The sequence below is a fragment of the Schistocerca nitens genome, chromosome 7 (genome assembly GCF_023898315.1).
Source record: "Schistocerca nitens isolate TAMUIC-IGC-003100 chromosome 7, iqSchNite1.1, whole genome shotgun sequence".
Classification (NCBI taxonomy): Eukaryota; Metazoa; Arthropoda; class Insecta; order Orthoptera; family Acrididae; genus Schistocerca; species Schistocerca nitens.
Window position 1 is genome coordinate 65,938,285 of NC_064620.1, and position 26,436 is coordinate 65,964,720.

Sequence of the window (26,436 nt, forward strand, 5' to 3'; positions counted from 1 at the left end):
GGACACCGGAAGGACTGACAGCTCTTTCTTAATTCGGTGGGTGATGGTGCACGGCCATTCTCAGTTGCCAGAGCGATTTGTCTGGTTAATTCCGATAACAAACGAGACTCTAGCCTGCTAACTAGTCACGTGACATCCTTCATGTTGTCAGCGATTACTTTTCCTCTTAGAGGGACAGGCGGCTTTTAGCCGCACGAGATTGAGCAATAACAGGTCTGTGATGCCCTTAGATATTCTGGGCCGCACGCACTCTACACTGAAGGAATCAGCGGGTCTTCCTAGGTCGGGGTAACCCGCTGAACCTCCTCCGTACTAGGGATTGGGGCTTGCAATTGTTCCCCATGAATGAGGAATTCCCAGTAAGCACGAGTGATAACCTCGCATTGATTACGTCCCTGCCCTTTGTACACACTGCCCATCGCTACAACCGATTGAATGACGTTAATATCAGAGAGAGTGCTGTCCATGTGTAGAATGGGAAAGTGTGCAATCTATCTGGGTCTGACTGAGGGCAGATTGTGATGGCCAAGAGGCTCAGCATGATCACTTCGGAAACTGAATGACTAGTGCGTTTGAGAAGTGCTATGGTGATTGTCTTCAACACATGGCAAAACCAAGGCGCAATCATGTCCAGATGTTGTGGAGTTGGGCTGCCACCTCTCATTATGATGGGCCTACGCAGCCGACAACTCGTGCTTGTGCCAATGTTAACACCACAACATAGGCAACTATGACTGAAATGGGTATGTGACCATCAGCACTGGACTTTGGCACAGTGGAAGAGCATTGCATGGTCTCATGAATCCCAGTACCTTCTTCATCATGCCAATGGGAGGGTGGGATCTGTCATATTCCAGGGGAACAGCTCCTTGAAACCTGTACTGCAGGACAGAAACAAGCTGGCATCGGTCCATTATGCTTTGGAGAACATTCATAAGGGCGCCCATGGGTCCAGTGGAACTCATGCAAGGCACCATAATGGCCAAAGTGTATTGTACACTAGTTACAGACCACATACACTCCTGCATGATGATCATGTTTCCCAATAGCAGTGGCATTTTTCAACAAGATAACCCGCCATGTTACAAGGCCAGAAGTGTGATGGAGTGGTTCGAGGAACACACTGGCAAGTTGCAACTGATATGCTGGCCACCCAACTCACCAGATCTGAACCCAATCGAACTTATCTCAGATGTGACTGAACGTGGCGTCAGACATCATCGCCCTTCTCCCCAGAATTTACCGCAATTAGGCAACTTGTGAGCACAGATATTGTACCAGCTTCCTCCAGCAGCCTACCAAGGCCCACTGCTTCCATGCCGTGATGAATCGCCAGTGTCATCTGTGCCAAAGGGGGACATACTGGCTATTAGGTAGGTGGTCATAATATTCTGGCTGGTCAGTGTATAATGCAATAATATTGAAGAACCGGGGATACAGTCACCCACCCTCATACAGAGTCTAGTTCCATGTCCATAAAATTTTAGAACAGTGTCCAATGAAGTAGCTACAGATGGGATGAAAATACCAATACTCATTAGCAAACATAGTTGTCTTCACTAAATTTGTAGAAAATCACCAACCAACAATGATGCAGAACAGCCAGAGTTCACAACAAAATTGTAAATGTGGTGCTAATATTACATAGAGGTGATATTTAGACGATTACAGCACAATAAGCCCAGGCATGTTAAAGTATCTACTGTGCAAAACCATCTGAGAAAGGATGCAAAGATTCATTTTGAAATCTGAAAATATTAGGAACATCATCAATAGGAAAATGTGAATGAAATCTGGGCTTAACTGAAGCTTCAAATACTTCTTTGCCAACTCACAAACTAAGCCACCATTTTCTCTAACTTAAGTCTTAGGTTGCGCAACAGATCAGTATGTCACTGCATATAAGACTTAGTATCCACATCCACTGGTTTCGCCATTTTGTAACCAAACCATCACTTGCCAACCCAACCTAGGCATTGGGTTACACTACACTGAAGTCTATCACCACAACCCATAGTCCAAAAACTAAACAATGAAGACTCCAGCTTGGAATATCAGGTATATTAGGAAAATGATAGATTGCTACTTACCATAAAAATGACCTGTTGAGTTGCAGACAGGCAGAACGAAAACACTGTTACACATCATAGCTTTCAGTCAAAGCCTTCTTCACCAAAGAAAACTTGTATTCATTCACACATTCAAGCACACCTCATGCATACATGACTGCTACTACTAGAATGTAACCGTCACATGAATGGCAATTTGGAGTAGGGTGGGGAAGGGATAGCAGGTACAGGTTTGGGGAGAGAAAACCAATGTCTGGTTGGGCGTGCAAGGCCTAGACGGTAGCCTGACAAGACTGCCAGGTGCAGTGTGGGAAGGTGGGATGTGAGGGTGCAGGAGGCACGAAAAGAGAGGAGGGGATAGGACAGAGGGGGTGGACACTATTGGGTGGAGGTGTGTTACCACAGGTTGAAGCTGGGATAGATTCAGGAGCAGAGAAAGTGTTGTAATAACAACTCCCATCTGCACAGTACAGGGAATCTGGTAGTGGAGGGGAGGGTGCAGATGCCACAGGTGCTGAAGCAGACACTGAAATTAATGTTATGTTGCTACATATTGTGCCACAGAGAGGTCTGCTATGCTCTTGGCCACAGTTTGGTGGTGGCCATTCATCCTAGAGGCCAGCTGGTTGGTAGTCATACCAATACAAAAAGCTGTGTATTGGTTGCAGCAGAGCTGGTATATGACATAGCTGCTTTCATAGGTGACCTGAACTTTGATGAGGGAAGGTAAGCTTGTGATAGGACTGGAATACGAAGTGCTAGGGTAGTGGATTGGGCAGGTCTTGCATCTGTGTTTTCCAGAGGGAGATGATCCCTGTGGCAAGGTTGGGTGTGTAATGGAACATCAATTTAGGAGGGGTGAGAAGTATCTTGGGACGTCCCCAATTTCAGGGCATCACAGTAGATAATCAAAGCCCCGATGAAGGATGCGGTTCAGTTGTTCCAATTCGGGGTGGTAATGGGTGATGAAGGTGACACTCTTTTGTAGCCAACTCTTGGCACAGTTGGGAGGATTGGGGTTGTGTGGAGAAATGGCACGGGAAACCTTTTTTCGGACTAGGTGTGGGAGATAGTGCCTGGCTGTGCAGGCCTTGGTGAGATTTCAATGTACTGGGAAAGGTGGTTCTTGTCACTTCAAATATGCAGTCCCCATGTGGTCTGGTTGTATGGGAGAGATGTTATGGTGTGGATGGTATGGCGGCTGTTAAATGCAGGTACTATTGGTGGCCGATGGGTTTAATGTGGACAGAGGTGTGGACGCAGCCATCAGAGGAGGAGGCCAACATCCAGGAAGCTGGCCCACTGGTCTGATGGGCACGAGGTGAAGCGAATGGGAGAGATGATGTTAAGGTTGTGAAGGAATGAGGATAGGTTAACTTCACCCTAAGCCTAGTACATAAAGATTTCATCAATGAACCTAAACCAGACCCGGGATTTGCACTTTTGGAAGACTATGAAGGTTTCCTCTAGATGAGCCATAAACAGATGACACAGAAAGGTAACATGCAAGTGGCCATGACTGTGCTGCAGATTTCTTTGTGCACATTCCCTTCACAGGAGACAACTGACCAACACCTCCAACCAATTGCCTGTAATCTAACCTCCCCTCAAAGATAGCAACAATTTCCTTCACTGACTGTTCACCATCTGCACCCCTTTATCTCCTGGCTCCCTACTGGTCGCTGTTGATGCCACTTCTCTGTACACCAGCATCCCTCATACCATGGTCTTGCCACAACTGAACACTATGTTTACCAATGTCCTTCAGACACCAGACCCACTACCCCATTCCTCATACATCTAACTAACTTTATCCCAACATATTACTACTTCTCATCATGTTGCAATCTAGCCCTTGCACACCCTACCATACAGTGCTCTTCTCTCTCTCTCTCCACTTGTACCCATCTAACACTCCCTCTTTCCCGCACCACTCCAGACTGATATTCACATGACAGCTGCATTCCAGTCAGAGCTGCCAGTGGTAGCAGTCATATGTGCATGAGGTTTTCTTGCTTGTGTGATTGTGTGTGTATTTTCTTTGCTGAAGAAGGCTTTGTCTGAAACTATAATGTGTAACAGTGTTTCCATTGTGCCTTCTGCAACTCAAAAGATCATTTTTATGGTAAGTAACAGTCTATCATTTTCCTAATAATGTAGATGTTCCAAAAACTCAATATTCCAAAAATTAGTATAGACACAAAAGAAATATTGCCAGCATTCTGTCCTCTTTCTGTTTATGCACATATCATGTCACATGCCATATTACCAATATGTTACAGAACAAAACTGACAGCAGCCAGTCTCAACAGATTCAGTCAGCAATGCTTTTCATAAATACAGTAGCTAACCTTGTTATTTCAGTACATAAGTAAAATAACCAATGACTACGAACATGCACATATTTGTTGCTATTATTCATTATTAGTAATGCTAATTTATTAACTGGGATGTTATTTTACAATGATATAGGCTTTGTCAGCTAACGCAAAGAAAAACATCATTGATGTGTATCAACAACTGAACACAGAAGCCCTTGTAGATGGAACCATCCTAGCACTTCCTGGACAGATTTAGGAAAACCAGGGAAAGCCTAATTTAGGTTGGACATAAAGAGCATGTGCCTCCCCCTCCTGGATCTGAGGCCTATGACAAACACACAACCTCACTCGGTTATATCTAACATACAATTATCTTGTGTTTGTCCATACTTGCAGCAAGTTAACTTAAAAACATGAAAAATAATTACATAATGTTCATTTAGTCCCTTATCCCTGCACACACCATACACCCTTGCTAATTATTAATTTTGTTTTCTACAATCAAGGATATTCCAAAACACCCACTAAAGATAAAATGAGTTTTATGCATTGCTGATATTTCATATTCGTTGTCCATCTCCGTAGCTCAGTGGTCAGCGCAACAGAGTGCCATGCGAGGGGCCTGGATTCAATTCCTGGCTGGAGATTTTCTCTGCTCAGGAACTTGGTATTGTGCTGTCTTCGTCATCATTTCATCCTCATCAACACGCAAGTCACCAAACTGGCATCAATTAAAAAGAGTTGCACCACGTAACAGGCCTACCCGACAGGAGGCCCTAGCCACAAGACATGTCATTTCATATTTATTAAATGAAATAAATCTTGCTGATAATGCTAGCTTCTTAATCAAATCCAGCAGATATCAGTCAAATGCATGATAAATGAAATTTTCACTACACACACTGGTTGGTTGGCTACTTCACTATTGCTTCAATTCATGTGGTCACAAAACTACAGCATACATAGATCTCCACAAGGCAGTACATAACTTAACAACAACAGTTAAGAATGGGGAGGAATGACAAACTAAAATTGAATGTTTGTTATCTTCATATACCTATAATTCATATAAAATTGGATTAGACAGTACCTAATTAGCTGCCCAAAGATACTCTTAAGGGCTCAATTTCACCAGTTTTAGCCCTGAATAGTATTGTTCTTTGGTAATGACATGGTATAAAAATGAATGATAGCATTATATTAGGTTGTTTGATATTCACTGGTTTGCTGCACTTCACTCAAATTGCCCATGTTTCATGTATTTGCTTTAATAAGTAGATTGCTATTCTTATATTTACTGACAAGAACCTCACATATTGATACATAAGGTATCAGGGCCAGTTAAAGCAAAACTTGATTATAGGTTTAAATTAAATGTAGTACATCCTGTCACTAGAGACCTTCCAATTGTAGAGAGCTAAAGACAGATGCATGTCAAAGCAGTGATGATGGCTCTTGTTGTAGGTAGTGGCAGCTGTTCCGCAAGTGAGGAATTCACTGTGCAGAAGACTAAGTTAGCACCATTCCAAGCGGCAATACTCTCTCTTTCATATATAAAACTCCCAGCTCATTCTTGATGGGGTGAACTGGCCAGTGTAATTTGAGGTGTTTCAGCTTGAGTAGATGATTTGGGGAGGAAAAGAAAACAAAAGTGAATGCCTGCTCAACACACACACATTATGCACGTTTGGATAATGTAAACTCTAGAAAATACGGTCTCGGTTACAGAAAACTCCATTTATGCCCAATAAAGTAAACAAGCACTACTACTACTACTACTGCTACTACTACATTTATACTGATGGGTTTCTAAAACGATACTTTCTATGCGGGTGATAGTTTATCAAGAGTCACACGCTTTATTTTATGAATTTCGAATCAATGCTACAACTTAGGTCGCTAAACTTGCAAAGCCGTATAGTAGAGAAAGCCTTCGGCTAAAAAGCTGTGCTGCTCACGGCAACTGTCATAGTAATCAATACACGCTTTACAAAGGCGATGAGGGTTATATATGTTCCTATTGAAAAGTTTCTTACACATTTTTCTTCGACACTATAGCAGAAATCTCATTAGTTTTACTTTAGGTTTGCACGATTTTAGACTTTCCTAATGTTTAGAGCAGAAATAAACTCACCGATTCGTAACTGCTTGCAAACATCAACTACGCAAGCTTTCGCAACAGTAACTTTCCGTCCGATCACAACACCACAGTTTATACACAACTAGCTACACAAGCGTCCGTAGTCGGTAGACACAGTTGCGACTCTGACCATCGATATACAGACACCCTGTCGACATACAACAAGAAAGACATACGAAAAAATATGGCGCGAAAATCTCTTATGTGTATTTCTAAATACGAGAATTAGGTGACAAAATTTCTCATTTCGCCTGTGTAATTTGTGACCTTGTCGTGATGTACCGAAACAGCAGTGATTACACATTTTGAATTCTTGTTAACGCCATTCGGATCCAAAAATGTCGCTCAAATTTGCAACGTTTCAGCTATTAATAAAGTGAAAAAAAAAGTAGTATTGACAGAATTCCAGACAGGGTAATTATAGCTCTTTCTATCAGTATAGATTCTCAGCTAATCTGCATTATCAGATATTCTTTCAGGACAGGGGTATTTCCATAAAAACTGAAGCTATCCACAATAAAGCCTTTTTGGAAAAGAATGGTACTGATACATCTGGCGTAATTAATTATGGACCAGTGCCACTACTGACAGGTCTTTTTTTTTAAGTAATTAAACGAGTAAAAGTATGAAAGGCTAGCCGATTTTCAGAATAAAAGAAGGGTGACAAAACCGAAGTCACAAATTACAGGCCAGTTTCCCTTCTAATGGCCTTTTCTAAGATACTGGAAAAGCTTATGTATTCGAGAATTTTGGAGCATCTAAATAAATATAACATTCTCAGCAAAAGTCAATTTGGATTCCGGAAGGGATGGTCAACTGAACAAGCAATTATATGCTTTCACAAATAAAGTTCTGCAATCAATTAATGACAAAATGGTAACAATTGGATTATTTTGTGACTTGTCACTTGACACTGTGAATCACCAAATCCTATTACAAACAGCAGACCTATTAGGAATAAGTGGCTTAGCAAATAAGTGGTTAGAATCCAATCTCAAAGATAGGAAGCAGAAAGTAGTAGTAGATGTTACCAATGAGATCCATAGTGGCCTGATTTCATCTGAATGGAGAACCATTAAATATGGAGTGCCCCAAGGATCCATTCTTGGTCCTCTACTATTCCTCATATTTATAAATGACCTACCACAATGTTACAGTGCTTTTTTACCATTTTTGCAGATAACACCAACATTGTGATTGATGGTCGTATCTGTGAAGATCTTCAAGGATCTGTTAAGAATGTTCTTGCTGATTTAGTGGAATGGTTTAGCTTCAATGGACTCTCATTGAATTTTAAAAAGACTGATTATATTCAGTTCACTGCAACCGCTAAAATGGAGGAGAAATTAACTGTGGAATGTGGAACAGAGTCAATAGAAAGAGTTAAATCAACAAAGTTTTTAGGGGTTTTAATTGACTCCAGAGTAAACTGGTCTCATCACATAATAAATCTAAAGAAGAAACTCAGCTCATCGATTTTTGTCCTATGTGTTCTCTCCGAGAGCAGAAACATACACACAATGAAAGTAGCATATTATGGATATTTCCATTCTCTTATAACATATGGTATTATATTTTGGGGAAATCAAACACTAGCGAAGAAAATACTCTTGGACCAGAAGCGTGTTATAAGAATAATGAGACTCCAGATGTAGTTATAGAAACCTTTTCCGGAAACTAAAAATTCTTACTGTCACATCCCAGTACATATTTTCTCTTATGGGGTTCATCAGCAAAAATACTGAGTTTCATAAAAGAAATAGTGAATACCAGGGATATGATACCAGGAGAAAGCATGATTTTCTCAATGAATGTAAAAACCTGACCATGGTGCAAAAGGGTGTGCAGTTCTCTGGTGCAAAAGCAATTTGATAACCATTTCTCCTTTAGGGAGCATCTGAAGCAATTTCTACTGGAAATGTCATTTTACAGTTTAGAAGAGTATTTTAGCCACAATGAAAAAACCACCTAGGTCTGTGGACCAGATATTTTGAGTGTGATACACCATAGTTTTAAGTTTGGGCAATGATGTAGGTACCAAAGCCATGTAACATTCATAGTCATTTTCACTGGTTTTTAATTTGTTTTCGCTTTCTATGTATAATGTTTGATGTAATCTGTCACTTACCATATATGTGTATAGCAAACATGTAGTATTACTTTTGTCTGATTGACTACTTTACTACTACCTTTGTATTGATTGTTTACTGACACACACTATATCCTTGTGAGTTTATCACATTTGGATCGAAGGAGTAAAAAATAAATAAACAAAAAATAAACCAATGTTCAAATGGGGTTAGGAGAACAGATCAACAGAACCAGCCATCTTTCAGCACATGAAATTATCCATGTCTTGGATATGAATGAATATTCTTAGATTTATCAAAATCATTTCATCTAAATATTCATGACCTACCGCTTATGAGACTAGGTTGTTATGGGGTCTGGGGACTAGCCTTCAAATGGTTATAGTGATATCTCTTTGACAGTTAACAGAGTATAAAATAATGTATCATGAAGGCAAGGAATATCTTTCAGTACAGAAGAATTAGCGGTGGTGTGCCTCACGATCTGTAATTCCTGCTATATAAAAATGATTTGTGAAACCATTGGATGGCCGCAGGTACCGTGATGTTTGCCAGTGGCACAAGTATTTTTATAAAAGGATGCAGTGATGATACTCTACAGCAGAATGTCTCCAAAACAATAAATTAGTCACATAAATGGTTTTAACATATTGGTCATAAATGAGAAAAAAACAGTATGGATGGATTTCAGTAATAGTAGAAGTAAAGCTGGAATCAGTGTAACAGCTGAGTCAGAGAACTACGCTATCACACAAGCTCCATACACAAAATTTCTAGGCATATGGATGGATGAGCACTTTAGGTGGGAGAACCAAGTTGAAGTTTTGAATTAAAAAACTAAGTAAATGCTGTGTTGTGCTAAGAATGCTCCACAACTGTTGCAGCATTGAATGATTGTTGTGCCTATATGAACAGCTTGTGCAGATATCTTGTGATGGCCTGGGGAAATATAGAAATGGCAAAACAAACTTCCAAACTTAAAAAAAGGGCCATCAGGATAATGACAGGGAGTTGCCCATAGAGTGCCATGCAGGGAAATACTTAAAATAATGACACTCCCTATGAATGTGTGTGCTTTCTCGAAACTCACTCATTGGGAGTTTTCAACATTGAACAATCAAGCTCATAACTACAAAACAGGAACCAGAGATGGCTTTCACAGAGACATACACATAAAAGCCCTTTACCAAAAAGATGTAGATTGTGAACCCTCTTTCAATTAAGAAAATTAAAGAATTCCATAAATTAAAATTAGAGCTGAAACAGTTTTTAATAACACATAGCTTTCATAACATTAAAGAATTTCAGAATACGAAAAAGTAAAATCATTTGTATACACTGATGTATGATAACTGTATTTATACATAAGTTTGTAAAAAACTTAATTATAAGACATTTTAGTGCAACTAGCCCTGGCTATGAATTGACTACATACCTATAGGGTATATTGCAAGGGAATGGGTAAAGAGACTGAATTGAAATGACTGTATAGCCACAGAATTGTGCTAAATGAAGACAAATGCAGCAGTGTCAGAATTGAGGTACCCTTCCTCAGCCATAGGGTCTCAGCTGATGGCAGTGTTTGTAATCAGTAGACACAATTGCGATTCTGACAATCGATGTACAAGCAGCCTCGTACCAGAAGAAGCATCCACTTTATGCGACATGCTGAAGCCAACTTTTGCATCCAGTTGGGCCCAAGACACCACGAATCTTCCCTCTTGCTGTGAAAAATCAATATTATTGATGCACATAAATATTAGATCTCTGAAATATAAAGCTGATGAACTGGGTGTTGTATTGAATGGAAACAATAGAATAGTATTATGTATTAATGAACACTGGTTAAGAGAAGAAGAGATATAACTGTGTGTGCCACCATGTTTTAATTTAGTTACAAGTTACTGCAGACCCAATGAAGGTTATGGGGGTTCCTCAATATATATAAGTGACAACCTAGGGTTAAGATATACTGTGCTTGATGTTAGGGACATATGTGTTAAAGGCATTCTTGAATCTGCTGTCATGCTATTACCAACATTAAAACTCACAGTTATTTCAATATACCATTCTCTGGATAGTGATGCCGATCAATTTGTAGAGTGTTTAGATAAACTTATTCACCGTACAGAAAAATATACCAAACACAAGACAGTAATTTTAGGAGATTTAAATTTTGATGTGAGGAAAAAAACACACAAAATACAAATTTGCTTAACATGCTAAGATCCCATAATCTCTTCTGTGCAAATTATATTCCCACAAGACAACTTTCTTGTCTCGACAGTTTTATCACAAATATACATAAAGATGATTTTGAATTGGGACTCCTTAATGTCAACCATCTGACAGATCATAAAGGTATATGGGTAAAACTAACAATGAAACAATGGGGGATTGTGAACCAACCCGGTATGTCAGGTTATTAAATGATAAAGGCATAAATAGCTTCAGGGATAAGCTGAAGGCACTAAACTGGAATAATATAATATATGCTTCCAACAATGTTGAGGCGGCTTGTAGCAGGTTTGTTAGTACTCTATCTGAAATTTTCAATGTCTCCTGTCCAATGGTTCCCAAACGAAACAAAACTATGGCAAGAAAGCATGGTAGAACTACTCCACATAGGTGGTACACACCGTATTTACAGAAGCTAAGATTAATGGTTTTGATGTGCTATGATAAGGTAAAAAATGGTAGTGTTGACAATGCAACGTATGTTAGCCTCGAGAGACACTATAGATCACAAATCAGATTAGCAAAATGTCGAGCAAATGATATCTTCATTAAAAACTCCAATAATAAGTATAAGGATGCGTGGAGGGTCATTAAAGCAGAATTAGGTACAGGTAGTCATAGTGCAAATGTTACAACTGATGTTAATGTCACCCCAGATGAATTTAACCTCTTCTTTTATCAATGCAGCAAACCCTAATCCCTCATCTCCTCATAAGAAGAGTTCAGAATCAAATTCACAATCTACTAATATAAACCAGTTTTTACAAAACTTTGCTGATACTGTGCCAACCTGTAATTGGGGACATGTGGAAATAAGTGATGTAGTTAAATCAGTGGCAAAGTTAAGTGACTCCAGATCAGAAGATATTTATGGCCTCTCAAATTTTGTGATTAAAAAATAATCGACTTGATATCATTCCCTCTCTGCAAACTCATAAACTGGATATTTGACAGTGGTATTTTTCCAGAATGTCTAAAGAAGACAGTAGCAATTCCATTACACAAAAATGGTGATAAAAACTGCACTAATAACTATTGTCCAATCTCTCTGATACCTATTTTTTCAAAAATAATCGAATATTGTATACAAAAGCAAATTAACATGCATTTGTCAAAAAACAATGTATTGACTAAGTCTCAATATGGTTTTAGGGCACAGTTATCAACAATTAATGCTGTTGAAAATATTGTTTCTATTGTGCAATCTTCTTTTGAATCCAAATTATCTGCTGAAGCCACACTAGTGGACTTAAGCAAAGCATTGGATTCTGTAAACCACACAATACTGCTGGAAAAACTATGGTGTTATGGCATTAGGGATCTAGAACTCTCCCTCATTAAATCATATCTCAGTAACAGAAAGCAAACTGTAAGCTACAACGGTCAAAAGTCACAGTTACTGAATGTCACTAGAGGTGTACCCCAAGCATCAGTGCTTGGGCCATTACTGTTTATAATATTTATAAATGACCTGCTCAGCAATATGCCATGCAAATCTGTGTTTTACCCAGATGATACAACTTTCATCAATTCAGGGAAGGACATAAATAAACTAAAGGAGCAAAGTAAAGATTTTCTCAGATTATCCAATATGTGGTTCGAAGCCAATGAGTTAGCTATTAACTATGAAAAGACTGTAACTATATCCTTCAGCTTATCCAATGCTGATATTGAGTACACTTCTACCAAACTTCTTGGCATATACTTAGATACAAAATTAACCTGGCAGAGTCACATAGACAACGTATCTCGAAAGCTTTCGCGGGTTATCTATTTACTGAAAAAATTACGCACCTGTGTTTCTGAAAGCCTGCTGATTAATTCCTATTATGCATTCTTTCATTGCCATATTAGCTATGGTATTCTTCTATGGGGTAATTCTCCATGGTCTAGGAAAATTTTTATTTGGCAGAAGAAAGCCATCAGGAGCATCTCTGGGATTACCAAAAATAACATATCATGTAGGTCATACTTCAAAGAATTACAGATAATGACAGTCCCTTGTCTTTTTATATACAGCTGCCTTTTGTACAAGAAAGAAAACTTTAACAGTTACAACCTTATGCTGTCCGTTCATAATCATAACACTCGTCAAACATTTAAGATAGACATACCAACAACTCGACTCAAGAAAACACAAGACAGTTATGAATACATAGGAATAAGGCTTTTCAACACATTACCTGTGCAGGCACATTGTGTCTCTCTTAATATATTTAAAAGTAAGACTAAAAAATGGCTGAAAGACAAAGCTTTTTACAGTGTTAAAGAATTTGAAAACTCTTCAAAAATAGACCTGACTTACGTAACAACTTGCAACTCTGTTTGTACGTCTTCCTAAGCTTTTTTTTTTTTGTCTCTGTAGTTCCACATTTAACTGTTAAACATGTGGAGAAATCCTTATGTATGAAATGTATTCTTTTATTATGCACATTCTTTTAAATGCACAATTTAGTTATGTGGAACATCTTTATGTATCAAATGTATTTCTGTATTATGTATGTTCTTTTAAAATGTATACTTTAGTTTTGTGGGATACCTCACAATAGTTATATTTCTTAATATGTAAATTGTACATTACTCATGATGACATCGATGGCATGTAAATGCTTAAAGATGGATAAATAAATAAATAAATAAAAATTTCTTGGCATGGTGAATTATTATTGCTGTCACCTTCTGGCAATAGCTTCAATTCAAGCACCTCTAACAAATGCACCTGCCAGTCATAACACCAAGAGCAAATCAGTACTCAGCTGGACCCAGGAAATGGATACAGCTTTCTGTAATCCGCAGTGAGCGTCATGGAGACAGTGCTCTTGCCCATACTGTACCATCTGCACCAAAGAGTCAGCAGTCATTGGCAGCCATCAAGGTTTCTTTTTTAAGTAAAAAAATTACAGCTGTGGATGAAATGGAGTGCTTACAATAGAGAGCTATTCGCGATATATGAGGGTGTGAGGCATTTTCGCCCTTAAATCAAAGCCCAGCCAGTGATGATCTACACAGACCACAAACCAATTATGTCACCCTTTCAAAATGCCAGTGATAGGTGTTCCCCTCGACAATTCTTAGACTCAGATTTATCAGTCAATCTGCCATGGACATATGGCATATTAAAAGCACATAGTTGCTGACTACTTATCTCCCATTTGCTGTTTAGTCATCGTTTTGTACTACAACCAGCTGACCATGGCTGTCCCAAGTGATCATCAACAATTTTACTAAACAAAATGAGTTGACAGGTAACAGTTCCAAAATATAGTGCGATGTCTCACAACATAAGCTAAACCCTACTTTTAATCACAGTTACGCACAGTGGCATTTGGCAGTGTCCACAGCCCAGCATACACAGGGGCATAATGTCACAAGTAAATTATTAACTGACCATTTCACGTGGCCATCAATACCGGAAGTGGGCTGGCTTCATTGCCAGTGCAGCAAGGTGGGAAACTATATTGACTGAGATATTTGCCATTTCTGTGGTTCTTTAGGGAGGTTTGGTCATAGACACATCGACCTCACTGGTCCTCTGCCACGTCAGAAGGTTATGTAGCACCTGTTGATGGCAGTTGACATATGTACAATATGGCCAGAGGCTATAGCAGTCACAGAAATATCCACCAAAACAATTACAAACATTTTGATCACAAAGTGATTACTGCAATTCAGCTGTCCTCTACACATTACAGCAGACCAGGGTCAGCAATTTGTGTCCAATCTTTTCATCAAACTGTCTAAACTCAGCAGCTTCCAATGCCACCACAATTCAAATTATCATCTTGCTAGCAACATAATGGTTGATAGGTGGATAAAACTTTAAAGGCCACCCTCATATGTGATCAAGAGAATGTGCTGAGATGCTTCCTGTAATCCGTTTAGGACTAAGGATGGCTTAAAAATGCATCAGCGAATTGATACCTGATGTGGTTTATGGGGGTCCATTGAGGATTCTGGCAGTCTACCTCATTCCTGCACCACTGCCAGACCAGGCGGAACTATCACTGTGGGTAGAGGGTCATTCCATGTCAAATTACCCAGTTCATGTCACCTGCTGGATCAGATTTTCATGAAATTTCAAACATTTACTTCTACCTAGGACATAAGAACTTCTGCAATTTTGTTTAGTCTCAGACTAAAACTTGTTTCTATATTGAATTTTCAATGTAGTGATGTTCTGCTAATTTATCTCCGCGAAAATAGCCATTCAATATGGTGCTTATTTAGAGAAATACTCATAACTCAGAACTTTATAAAGCTTTTGATTTGGAATTTTTTTCAGAAGTTAAGCATGGTATATAGTTAACACAGAGACAATTTTATATATACTAAAGCTATAAAGAAAATAACAAAAAATATTGATTTGTGTCACTTTTACTGTGAGGAAAAAAGGGCCATTCTAAGTACTTTCATCCAGGACAGACACCCGCAGCCTCAGATTTACATGAAACTTTTTTTATGTATTTCTTTTCCCATGGTAATAACTGGTGTAATATTTCTTCCACATACTTTATATAGCTTTGACGTAAAAACTTGTAAAGTTTTGAAAAAGCATACATAAAAACTGCATGGCTGGAACTGTCCATTTCGATTGCATTACTTAGGGAAAAAATGGAACTTAGTTTATTCTGAACACATCACTGTCACCCTTTTCCAGAAACCTAAATAGGGTGCATCTTTATGGGAAAAAAATTAATAACTCTGCACAACTTCTGGGAATATAAAAAATCAATTTAAATTGTTATTGCCCTAAGAATAATTCCTTAAATATGCAAAATTCTTTCAAACAGAGCTGTTACCAGCCAATTTTTTAAATTTACACTCAAATGTGACATGATTACAAACAAAAAATAAACAGCATGAGCTGTGATTGACACGGGATTTTCATATCATTGTTTAAAAAGTCATTTAAGCTGATAAGCTTTAGTACATGTGTTTCGTGTTGTGTTAAAATAATAAAAGCACAGAACCATGTATTATAATTTTTAATGGAATATTAACTATATTTAGGGATATCAAATGAGCATATTTAAATAACAATCATTTTGCGTAGACAAATGTTTAAAATGTAAATGTTTAGCAGTGAAGATCCTTGGAATACACAAGTGAAAGTTTTAATATTGTGCCTGTTTCTAATCTATTATGAAGAATTGGATTTTGTTAAGTTTGTATCATTTTCATTAAAGTAATACATTATTTCTAATCTTCTTGATTCAGGTACACCAACTGTGCATAAAAGTGTTTTCGAAGCCACAAAACAAGAGTCTTTTTTTCTCAGACCAAACAAATGACACTGCTGGTCCATGTGGTTGGAGAAAAAGTACTCCAGTATCTCCTTCTCATCACATACATTCTTGGCAAAGGCCAATTACCACCTGTCATTATACACAGCTGCTACAAAAATGTTTTATTGAGGATGGGTGCACCTCCATTGGAAAGCATTTTCATTGAATGAGAAAATCAAGGTAGGCATTTCAGAACAAGTTGCCCTTCTAATTTATAATGAATTATACGAAAGTGGTTTGTAATCGTGAATATTCCTGGTGCCAGGTGTTGTGCAGGTTGTCAGAAATTTCTTCTTGTGTAGGAAATCTACAGTGATTTTCTCTGAGAAGTAGAAAAACATTTGTCAATATTAGCCTTGCAGAAATTGCAGACACCAGATGCTGTTGTTATTTGTACGTCATCCTCTACTTGAAGACTGGCTTTTGTCAGTACATCTTTTACAGTTCCTCCCAATCCACTGCACACAGATTTATCATGTAGTACCACGAAAGAAATGTTTAGTGCCAATAGAAAAATCATTTTTATGTGCACACAAGTTTTTAAAGCTTTTTATATTTTTCCATTGAGTAGTGCATCCATCAGTGAAATAATGCAGTTTCTTGACACATGGGCAGTGTTCAGCCAACCACTTAACCATTTCTTTCTGAGCAGAATTTACAAATCCTTCATCATGCTCCAAATCATCTCCTATAAAGCAGTGATTTACTATTACCTATCTATTTTCTTCATTTATCACATAAACAAAAACAGGATTGACTGTACAGCTGCTTCTTATCCACTGATAACTCTGAATTTCATTCTGAATTGCAAAACTGCATTTTTCATCCAATTAATTGGACTGCTTTTTCTGGGGTTAGGGTTTCTTTCAAATTTTCCGAAGATCTTGCCTGAGACCTAGATAAAAATGAGTGCAGTTTAATTGCCTGTAATTCCATTACCAAGAAGCCAGAGTATTCATCAACAATTGCAGACTGCTTTACCATTTCTATCTGATGGTCTGTGTTTATCCACAGGGTGTATTCAGTTCCATCATCAGCATCTTTGTAAGCTAATTTTTCTATCAAAAATTCTGACAGTTTGACACCACTGAGATAATTATGACAGTGATTAAGCATGCAATCATAGTTTTCCAAGCTACAAAAAAGAAATTTAATGTATGTTTCTTCAATGTGTTCACAATCCAAAAGCAGTTTTACATTTTGGTGGATGCCAAAGGCACACACCAAATGCGAACCTGGACTGGAGTATCAGCTAAAACAAAACTACTCTGGTCACGGGTGGGGGGAGGGGGGGGGAGGGGGAAGTCTGTGTTTGCATTCTTCCATTTAAAACAAGACTATAATCCCCCTAGGTTGCAGATGCTAAGTCTTTTTTGCACATACACATTCTTCTGAATGCTAACTTCATCTTTTACTTGTGGTAACATTCGAGTATGTCCATCATTTTGGTAACAGTCAGTGACAAATTTTACAAGTTCATGAGTGGTCATTTTATCTCCTTTCTTTTAGGAATTTATAAAAAAGCAATTCTGGTTTCAGTTTCCTGGTCTGTCAAACTACGTAGTCACTAACATTGAAATCTGACATTATTTTTTATTTGGACCAAATGGGTGAATCTAAAGTTGAAACTTGAGTTCTTTCAGATCTCCTTACTCTAGCCATTTTTACTTTCATTAATAATATCATGGAAGCAAACCTTCAGCTTTCTTAACAGTTTCGTCATCCATTTCATGCTTCCTGCTGTCATAAACTTCAACCATGTAAACTAGTACCTGATACACGTTTTCTTCCAAAACTTGCTTCACTTTTTCTAGTTTTCATTTGCCATATGAGGCCATGCTGTGATTTGGAATATAGTGAAGTTTTAAGGGCGACCACACCAAATCACCCAAAATTTTATTTGCATTCTCAATACTTTGACTTTTTATTACTGGACTCTTATCACCTCCAGGTCACCTGCATCACTTTCATTTCCATCACTGATTTCAGTGTTTTTTTCACAAACCTTATTACATGATGTAAACAGATTTTTTGTCTGTTTTAAATAGATTCTCCAAGCACTTAATTTTTTAGGCACAGCCAAGCTTTCTGACATCATGGATATTTTTAACTGTCTCTGTGTATATTTTGAAAGGATTACAACTTCTTTATGGATTTCAAAAACTTTTAAGTAATAATATCTGTAACATCCATGTACAGTAGTTCTTCCTTGATCTTCTGGAAAGTTTATATTGTACCACAGCAATATTAAATCTTGTTGGTCTTCACTCAGCACCAAAAATTTTTGAAGAGCTTTACTGTGGTATAAATCCCATGACATTTTAACATGTTGATTGCCATAGCAAAAACGTGTAAATTGCTTCCAGAAGCCTTGTTAAGTGGTTCATGCAGTTTGATTCATCATCTCACTTGTAATTCATCTGTATCATCAAAACAAAACAATTTTTTTCTTGGCCAAAAATGGAAGCTGCGAGTTATCTCGTAGTTGGCGTGCAGACTAGAAAGCTCAGTTATGTCACTGACTATGAGCTTACTCATCAACAATCAGTCACCAGCTTGTATATTTTGATGCATGTTTGACAATATGATCCACATCTTTGTTGTAACTGTGTCAGTAGTTCAGTCTTGGTTGTTGGTAGTTCACTGATGTTTATTGTGGCAAGTAATAAGAGGAAATTGAGTGACATAGAACTTGAACAGCTAGCTAACATGAACAAATTGCAATGATATGAGTTCATGGATAAATTCTTGGATGGTGGAAGTATCTGTGAACCATCTGTTTTTGAGCATTCAAGTGAGGATTCAGATGCAGAAAACAATGAATGGTATAAAGAAGATGAGCAGGTTGGTCCAATAGCAGGCACTATTAATAACAGTGACGAGTGGAGTGACATTGCTCAAGATCCACTAGTATTTGTGTTGAATGAAGATGTGGGTTTGAAATTAGACGTACAAAATTTTGGTGTCAATGAGCTTGCTGACCTTTTTTTTTATTATTTTTTTTATTAAAGTGTTCCTAATGTCATTATTTTTATTTATTTGCAACATGATCCATTATAATATGTATAATACTACATGTGTGTGTGTGTGTGTGTGTAACATTTGTGTTGTATGATGATAATGATGATGATGATGATGATGATGATGATGATGATGAGAGAAGGAAGAGGGTGAAACCCACGGTGCTGGCACATAGCCTACTCCTCGTGAATAGCACCGAGGGGGCTGCCGCGCCAATGTATGGATCACCATCAGCAGTGTTACATGCCCTCACTTCATGAGAATCTGTGGAAAGGTTTGGTTCTTAAACCAGGACATTGGCACAAAGTCTGGTAGGCAGAAACTTAATGCCACCACCTCTCCTCCCCTCCTCCTTTCCACCACCAGGGTGTCAACCAGCTTATCACCAAGTTGAGCCTAATGTCATTATGTGAACAACCAAATTAGTATGTGAGCTTTTGTGTGTGTGTGTGTGTGTGTGTGTGTGTGTGTATGTGTAAGTATAATCTAACTTCTGCACCATTTCAGTGCAGTAATGTGTTCATTGTAAATAAGTATTACAGTAGTTGTATTACATGTTTATTACCTTATAAATAAATAAAAAACTTTTTTATTTTAAATTCAGTGCATTAGTATTTGTAAAATGACTCTTAGTGTTCATTAAAGTTTTAGTTGTAAATATTTGTCGTGTATTGTTGTTTTTCTGATATGTTCCACATCCTGGAGGACCTCCTCACTACGGATCAATTGGAATGAAAGTAAATCTAATCTAATCTAAGCAGAAAAATGTGGGAGTACAGGAGTCCAAGTTCGTTTTACAATACAACATTCTGGAAATCTGGTATGAGTAGAAACAGATTTCAGCTGATACTGAGATATCTACACTTCTCAGACAACTCATTGCAATCCAATGACTGACTTTACAAAATTAGACCAATTTTGGACCAGTTCAGTAGAATCTTGAGCAATAATTACGTCCCAAACAAGAATTTCTGCATTGACAAATCAATGGTTTTGTGATGCGGCTGTCTGTTTTTCAGGCAGTGTGTCAAGAACAAGAAACACAAGTATGGTGTAAAACTTTATGAACTCTGTGCACCTAATGATGTGGTTCTCAAAAATCTACTATCAAACTGAAGAAGGGTCTCTGTACCTTCTAGAGAAAAATTTATTTAGGGATGGGTTGGGGAAAGATGTGAGGCACCCAGAGAAAAATCAGGTCAGGTGACAGATTTCATTATTTAGAGGCAATCCCCACCACCGAGGAAAAATGTGGCCTACAAAGTTGTGCAGTGCTTGCACACAACAAAAGAAATGCCATGAATAACAATACTTTTGTTTGGGAAGAAGAGCCAGCCTTTGTGTGGAAGACTGCTTCAAGACATGTCACCAATTTAAAAAAAATAAAAAAAAAATAAAAAAACCTTTATTTTCATTACCAATGTACATTTTACTTCAAAAGCTAAAATATATGTATGAACCTTTGTTTGTTCTTTTATGTCAGTTTGTTCCAAGTGTGAAAAAAAATTACTGTTCCATCACACCCAGATGATTTACTGCATCTGTCCTGATGCCCAAGACCTGTAAGTGACACATATTTGCTATGAATGTTTTTGGATCTGACTTTATGTAGGAACTCATTTCCTATGAGTTAATCATAGAAAGCTTTAGTCTGAGACCAAAAACAAATTGCACAAGTTCTTATGTTATAAGTCCAAGCAAATGTGCAACGTTTTGTGAAATTTTCAAATGGTGGGTCCTATAATTATTGGGTCATTTGACATGGAATGACTTACATCAGATTTGGGAGCTTATCGCAAATATCCAATGATCAATTGCTGCATGCCACAGCAAACACCTGTTTTTTGAACACAAGGCATTGGTGGACTCCTCCCATGCCATGCTACGTACCATGTAGTTTGAGCCCTTCAGCTCCCATGCACAGATTTTGTCAAGTGTTGTGATGTGGGAATGGCATGTTAGACATTTTACAAAATGGCAAATGCAAAAAGGTATCTACTGGGAAAGTGAAACTAGTATGTGTCACATTGTTGCTGCCTTTGGACATCATGCTGACAGCCACAGTTACGCAATGCCCTGACACTTCCATGCAGACCTCCATTGTACGCAGGGTCACTGTCCAGCTGCCAAACACGAGCCATGCATTCAACTGTAGTTACGACTGCATTGATGCCACTACCAACCGTCCACACAAGAGCTGGATGACAAGTTAGGTTCAAGTACCCCAAATCCCAGGTGCTTGAAACTTCAGGGGGCAGGGGAGTGGGAGGGGTGAGGTGAAGCTATGTGGTAATAAATTATAGACACATGGAGTTTGATACTTATTCTTTGAAAGTGTTGTTTGTTCACTGTATGATATGCTTATTCTTCTCTATTGGCATTCCTGTTGATTTGCTAAATAAAGTTATCATCATTATAGGTGTGTTTTAATTTCACCTACAGGTAGAAGGCTGTTGATCAGTTTTGGAGTCTGTTTTCAAATACTGCCCTATAAATAAAATCCCAAATTTTATTTAATAAATTATGGGCCATGTGAGAAAAGCATCTGTCTAGTGACTATAAGCCCATTATGAATCTTTTAATAGGGCTTACAACAATAAAGTTCTTAGCATTTATTATACCTTTTAACAATTTATGCACCAATGTTACAGTCAGTAATATTTTATCAAGAATTAATTTCCAAAGAATAAATACATTAATTCTCATAGTGAACAGTGAGAAAAAAAGGAATATCATTTTCTAAATAATAATAATAATAATCTGTAATAAGTAGGGCGTACATATCAATAGCAATTTTCCGTGTTTTTTTAAAAACACAGCTTCATGCTTCACAGCGACTACCACTGTTAAAAAGATTTCCAACTTGGTCTTCTGGCCACATATAATTAAAAAAGAAAATATGTAAGTTACATTTGATACCTCAATGAATGTGGAAAGCCAAGGTTGCCTTATCAAAACTTTTTTTTCCGCCCTCTTCTGATATAGCAGGTTAAAGGGCAAGTCACTGACCTCCACTAATGAGAAGCACTGTTGCTACATATAAAAGGTTCAGAAATCTACTGAGTTTCAAATCAATCAAACATAAATAAAACATCTAGATAAAAATGTTTAAGATGATAGATCATGCTCTTTTGAACAGTATGTAATGTTTATTTATCAATTGTGATGAAGCTTTTATGCATACATGACAATCTATGTAATGCACTAATTCTCCACCTACGAAAGTACTTATTGCTATAGTTTTGTTAACATTCCAATGTGTAATTATATTCGGTTTATATCCTACTAAATTACTTCTAAGCACTGTTCTGTTAACTTATCACTTACATGGGCATTTAAGTGTTAGTATGAAACACTGCAGTGTCTTTGGCCAGGATTTTAAGATTCTCTTGCTAATTTCTTCTGCTCCCTGGGCGTTTGCCAACAAAATATTATCTGCTCACTGATATGTTGCAGTGTAACCCATTTCTACCATGTGAGTCTTGCTTCTTCGTCATGTTTAGCTTGCTTCTGACATCAGCCCATGCATTGCATTCTGCAGTGTTATGCCGTTTAGACTTAGTGCAACATTTATTTATAATATTTACTCATTTCTGTTATATTTCAATTCATCTCGTGGTGAGAAATGCCTAATAAAGTATTATATAATTGGACAGACATATATGTATTATATCACTCTCAGACCCCCTCCCCCTTTTCCCCTCCCCATCGTACTTGGAAAGGAAATCTGAAAATCTGTGTGTTTTCATAACAAAAATATTCATAGTATGATATATTAATGGGTAACAAATTTTTATTTTTCTGTTTTCACAAAAATGCATTACCCATACAACTGTGTGCTTCAGGACTATCTTACATATTTAAATCATTCTTATACTTATATTCATGAAAGCAGTTACAGTATTTTGAAGAATAAGGTAAATATTAGACTTCTCACATCTTGTTCTTGTCCTCTTCTTGCAGTTATATTGCCTGCTGCAATGAATGGAGTGATATCCATGTAGTGTCTTGTCATCATATTGTCCATTTGCTGGGTGATGTATTTTGTTTGGTGGCTCTTTATCAGATTCACTTAAGCATTCTTCACCAAAATGTGAAGAAATTAGTGCATCTCAATTCACCTGTTGGAAGCCCACTGAAGTCTTCCACTTTGGATTCACCCAGTAACACTAGAATTATGTTACCAATAAGACCTAAAAATTAAAAAATTAAAACTAATGCATTTGACAAAAATCTGTACCACTATTGATAATATGATGTATCCATTTCATAATCTAATCCAAATCCTACCTTCCGACATTCACTAAACTGAGCATACTCCAGTAACATAGTCCCCGCATGCCATTTGTACATAGGGAAGTAACAATCAAGCTGTGAAACTAATTAAGATATTTGGTAGGCTAGTTTTTAATTGTTTCTTTAGACCTTTCTGATTTGAAACACATTTTTTCAAATGTCAAGACACAATAAATAATGCACTATTAGGGCTCTCTTGATGTAGGTGCTCTTGATCAGCCATCTCGAAAATTGATAATGTTGAAAGCACAGCACTTGCTTCTGTAACAATACATTGATATTCTTCGATTCTATGAAAATCAGTGATTCTTGCACAATTGTTTCATCCAGAACTCGGTGACTTAGTGCAGTAATATGATGGTACAATGCAAATAAATGGCACAATTGTGCTTGTTGGGTCCAAAAGGGATCTTATAGTTCACCGGCGATAGAGGTAGCTTAAAGCATCCTCATTCAACCAATGCTTGAATGTTACATTACTCGTCAGTCAGAGACTTGTACCAGATGGGACTGATAAAGGAAATAGGGAAGATTCAAAGAAGAGCAGTGCATTTCATCACTTAGTGAGAGCAAGGGCAGTATGGAGACGTCGATCCAACTTCAATGGTGAAGACTACAAAGCATATCTGCATCACATTTTGGTGTATTGTTAAAATTATGTAATGATATTGGGGCTGCCAAGTTGCAGCAAAATATGGCAGAGCGGCAATGATCACTGACACCAGTACCAGCCACAACACCCACTTCTGCTCGGAATGGCATGGGTGGGAGCTATGGGTTGCAATGTAACAATACTTCAGCAAGTACAGAGGTGGGACAGCTCATTCAGTATCATTAGTCTCTATTCAGCAAGGCTTCCACACAAGAGGTCAACGTCTACATCCAAAAATAGCTGTGGTCCTGTGGTCACCTAGACAGTGGTGTGCTACTTCGCATAACATGCAGACAGAACATGCAGTCCCACAGTGGTATGTGTGTACACAGTGGCAGTGGCGTGGTGCCACAGCAAAATAGGGGGACCATGCTGACTTGAGGGTGGTTTCAGCATGGCAGTCTGAAAGCTTAATGCTGGACTGCAGGCAACTCTGAACAGCCAGTCAAGCACGCAGACGCCCTGTGCCAAAACACCAGGACCACTGGAGTTGTTCAGAGTATCAGACAATGACACCAGGTAAGTGGCCTTCACTCAGCAGCACCGGCTCAACATCTGGAACCGTTGGCCTGTCTGATGTCTTGTAGATGAGCAGCTTCACCTAGCTCATGGCTCTGCTTGGTGAGGATGAAGCTGTTTGGCCCCACACTGGATTATCAGCTGGTGTGGAGACAATTATGGATTGATTGATTGATTTTTATTGCCCAAAAACAAAACATTTACAGGGATGTAAAGCTTGTATAAGCAACATCAATAAATGTACAAACAACAATGACAATAAATACACAAATAATTAATCTATGTTAGAAATTATGCTCTCAGAAATCTTCTATTGTATAAAAACAATTTTGAATTAATAAAGTTCTTACAAATATCTTAAAGTTTTTCAGCTCCAGACTCTTAACTGACTCTGGTAGTTTATTAAATAGCTTTACAGATGTGTGTTTGAAGCTGTTTAGAGTTTTGGTATATGAGCAGTAGTCTTTTCTTACATCATTACAGTGTCGTGTGTTATAACTGTGTACATCAGAATTCAGATCAAAACTAGACAAGTTCTTTTTAATGTAGAAAAGACAGTGAAATATGTATATACATGGCAAGGTCATAATACTAAGTCTAATAAATAATTCTCTACAGTGAGTTCTAGGTGGTACTTTACATATCAGTCTGACAGCTTTTTTCTGGGCTGTAACTAAGCATTTTGAGTAGCAATTATTTCCCCACAAGATTGTCCCATACATCAAATGAGAGTGAATATAACTATAATAGACAGAAAGCAAAATTTTCTCGTCTACTGTTGCTTGTAATTTTCTGAGCAAGAAATGTTTAATTCCTGTGTTTTATTTATGTTCATAGACAGGCTATTGGCATTGCACCAGTCAGAAAGTATAGATTAGATTAGATTAATACTTGTTCCATAGATCATGAATACGACACTTCGTAATGATGTGGAACGTGTCAGGTTAATAAAAGATGTCTGTACAAGATATTACATTACACAAAATATTGCATGACACTAATGTTTAAGTTTTTTTTCCCCTTAATTTATATCTAAAAATTCAGCCAATGAGTAGAAGGAGTTGTCACCTAGAAGTTCTTTTAATTTATTTTTAAATGTTAGTCGGCTATCTGTCAGGCTTTTGATGCTGTTTGGTAGGTGACCAAAGACTTTTGTGGCAGCATAATTTACCCCTTTCTGTGCCAAAGTCAGATTTAACGCTGCATAGTGAAGATCATCCTTTCTCCTGGTGTTATAGCTATGCACACTGCTATTACTTTCGAACTGGGTTGGATTATTAACAACAAATTTCATAAGTGAATATATATATACTGTGAGGTTACTGTGAGGATCCATAGATCCTTAAATAGATGTCTGCAGGATGACCGTGGGTGGGCTCCAGCAATTATTCTGATTACACGTTTTTGATCAATGAATACTTTTCTACTCAACGATGAATTACCCCAGAATATGATGCCATACGAAAGCAGTGAATGAAAGTAGGCATAGTAAGCTAATTCACTGAGATTCTTACACTAAACTTAACAATACCCCTAGTAGCATACGTAGCTGAACTCAGAGTGAGGTAGAGTTACTTATGTTATTGTTCGTAGGCACTGTAACACTTAAACTGATATCATCTGCATACAAGTAACAATTTGTAGTATCATCTATTACATTGCTAGGTAGGTCATTCATAGATAATATGAACAAGAGAGGGCCCAAGATTGACCCTTGAGGAACACCATGGTTAATGGGTAAGAAACTAGAATATTGGTTATTGAAGTAAACAGTTTGAGATCTATTAGATAAGTATGACTGAATA

General features: G+C 37.7%; 1 protein-coding gene across 3 annotated transcripts in view; it reads right to left on the minus strand.

The window, feature by feature from the left end:
• The window catches only part of LOC126194894 (F-box only protein 22-like), a 213,153-nt gene extending 190,545 nt beyond the window's left edge, over positions 1-22,608 (minus strand). Inside the window, exon 1 of one of the 3 annotated variants that reach the window (XM_049933246.1) lies at positions 22,492-22,608. The gene's annotated coding sequence lies outside the window, so the exon portion shown is untranslated. Of the gene's footprint in view, positions 1-6,426; positions 6,449-6,524; positions 6,671-22,491 lie in introns of those variants that run through there. The other 2 variants (XM_049933247.1, XM_049933245.1) reach the window with 2 other exon arrangements.
• Between the last annotated feature and the right edge of the window lie 3,828 nt (positions 22,609-26,436).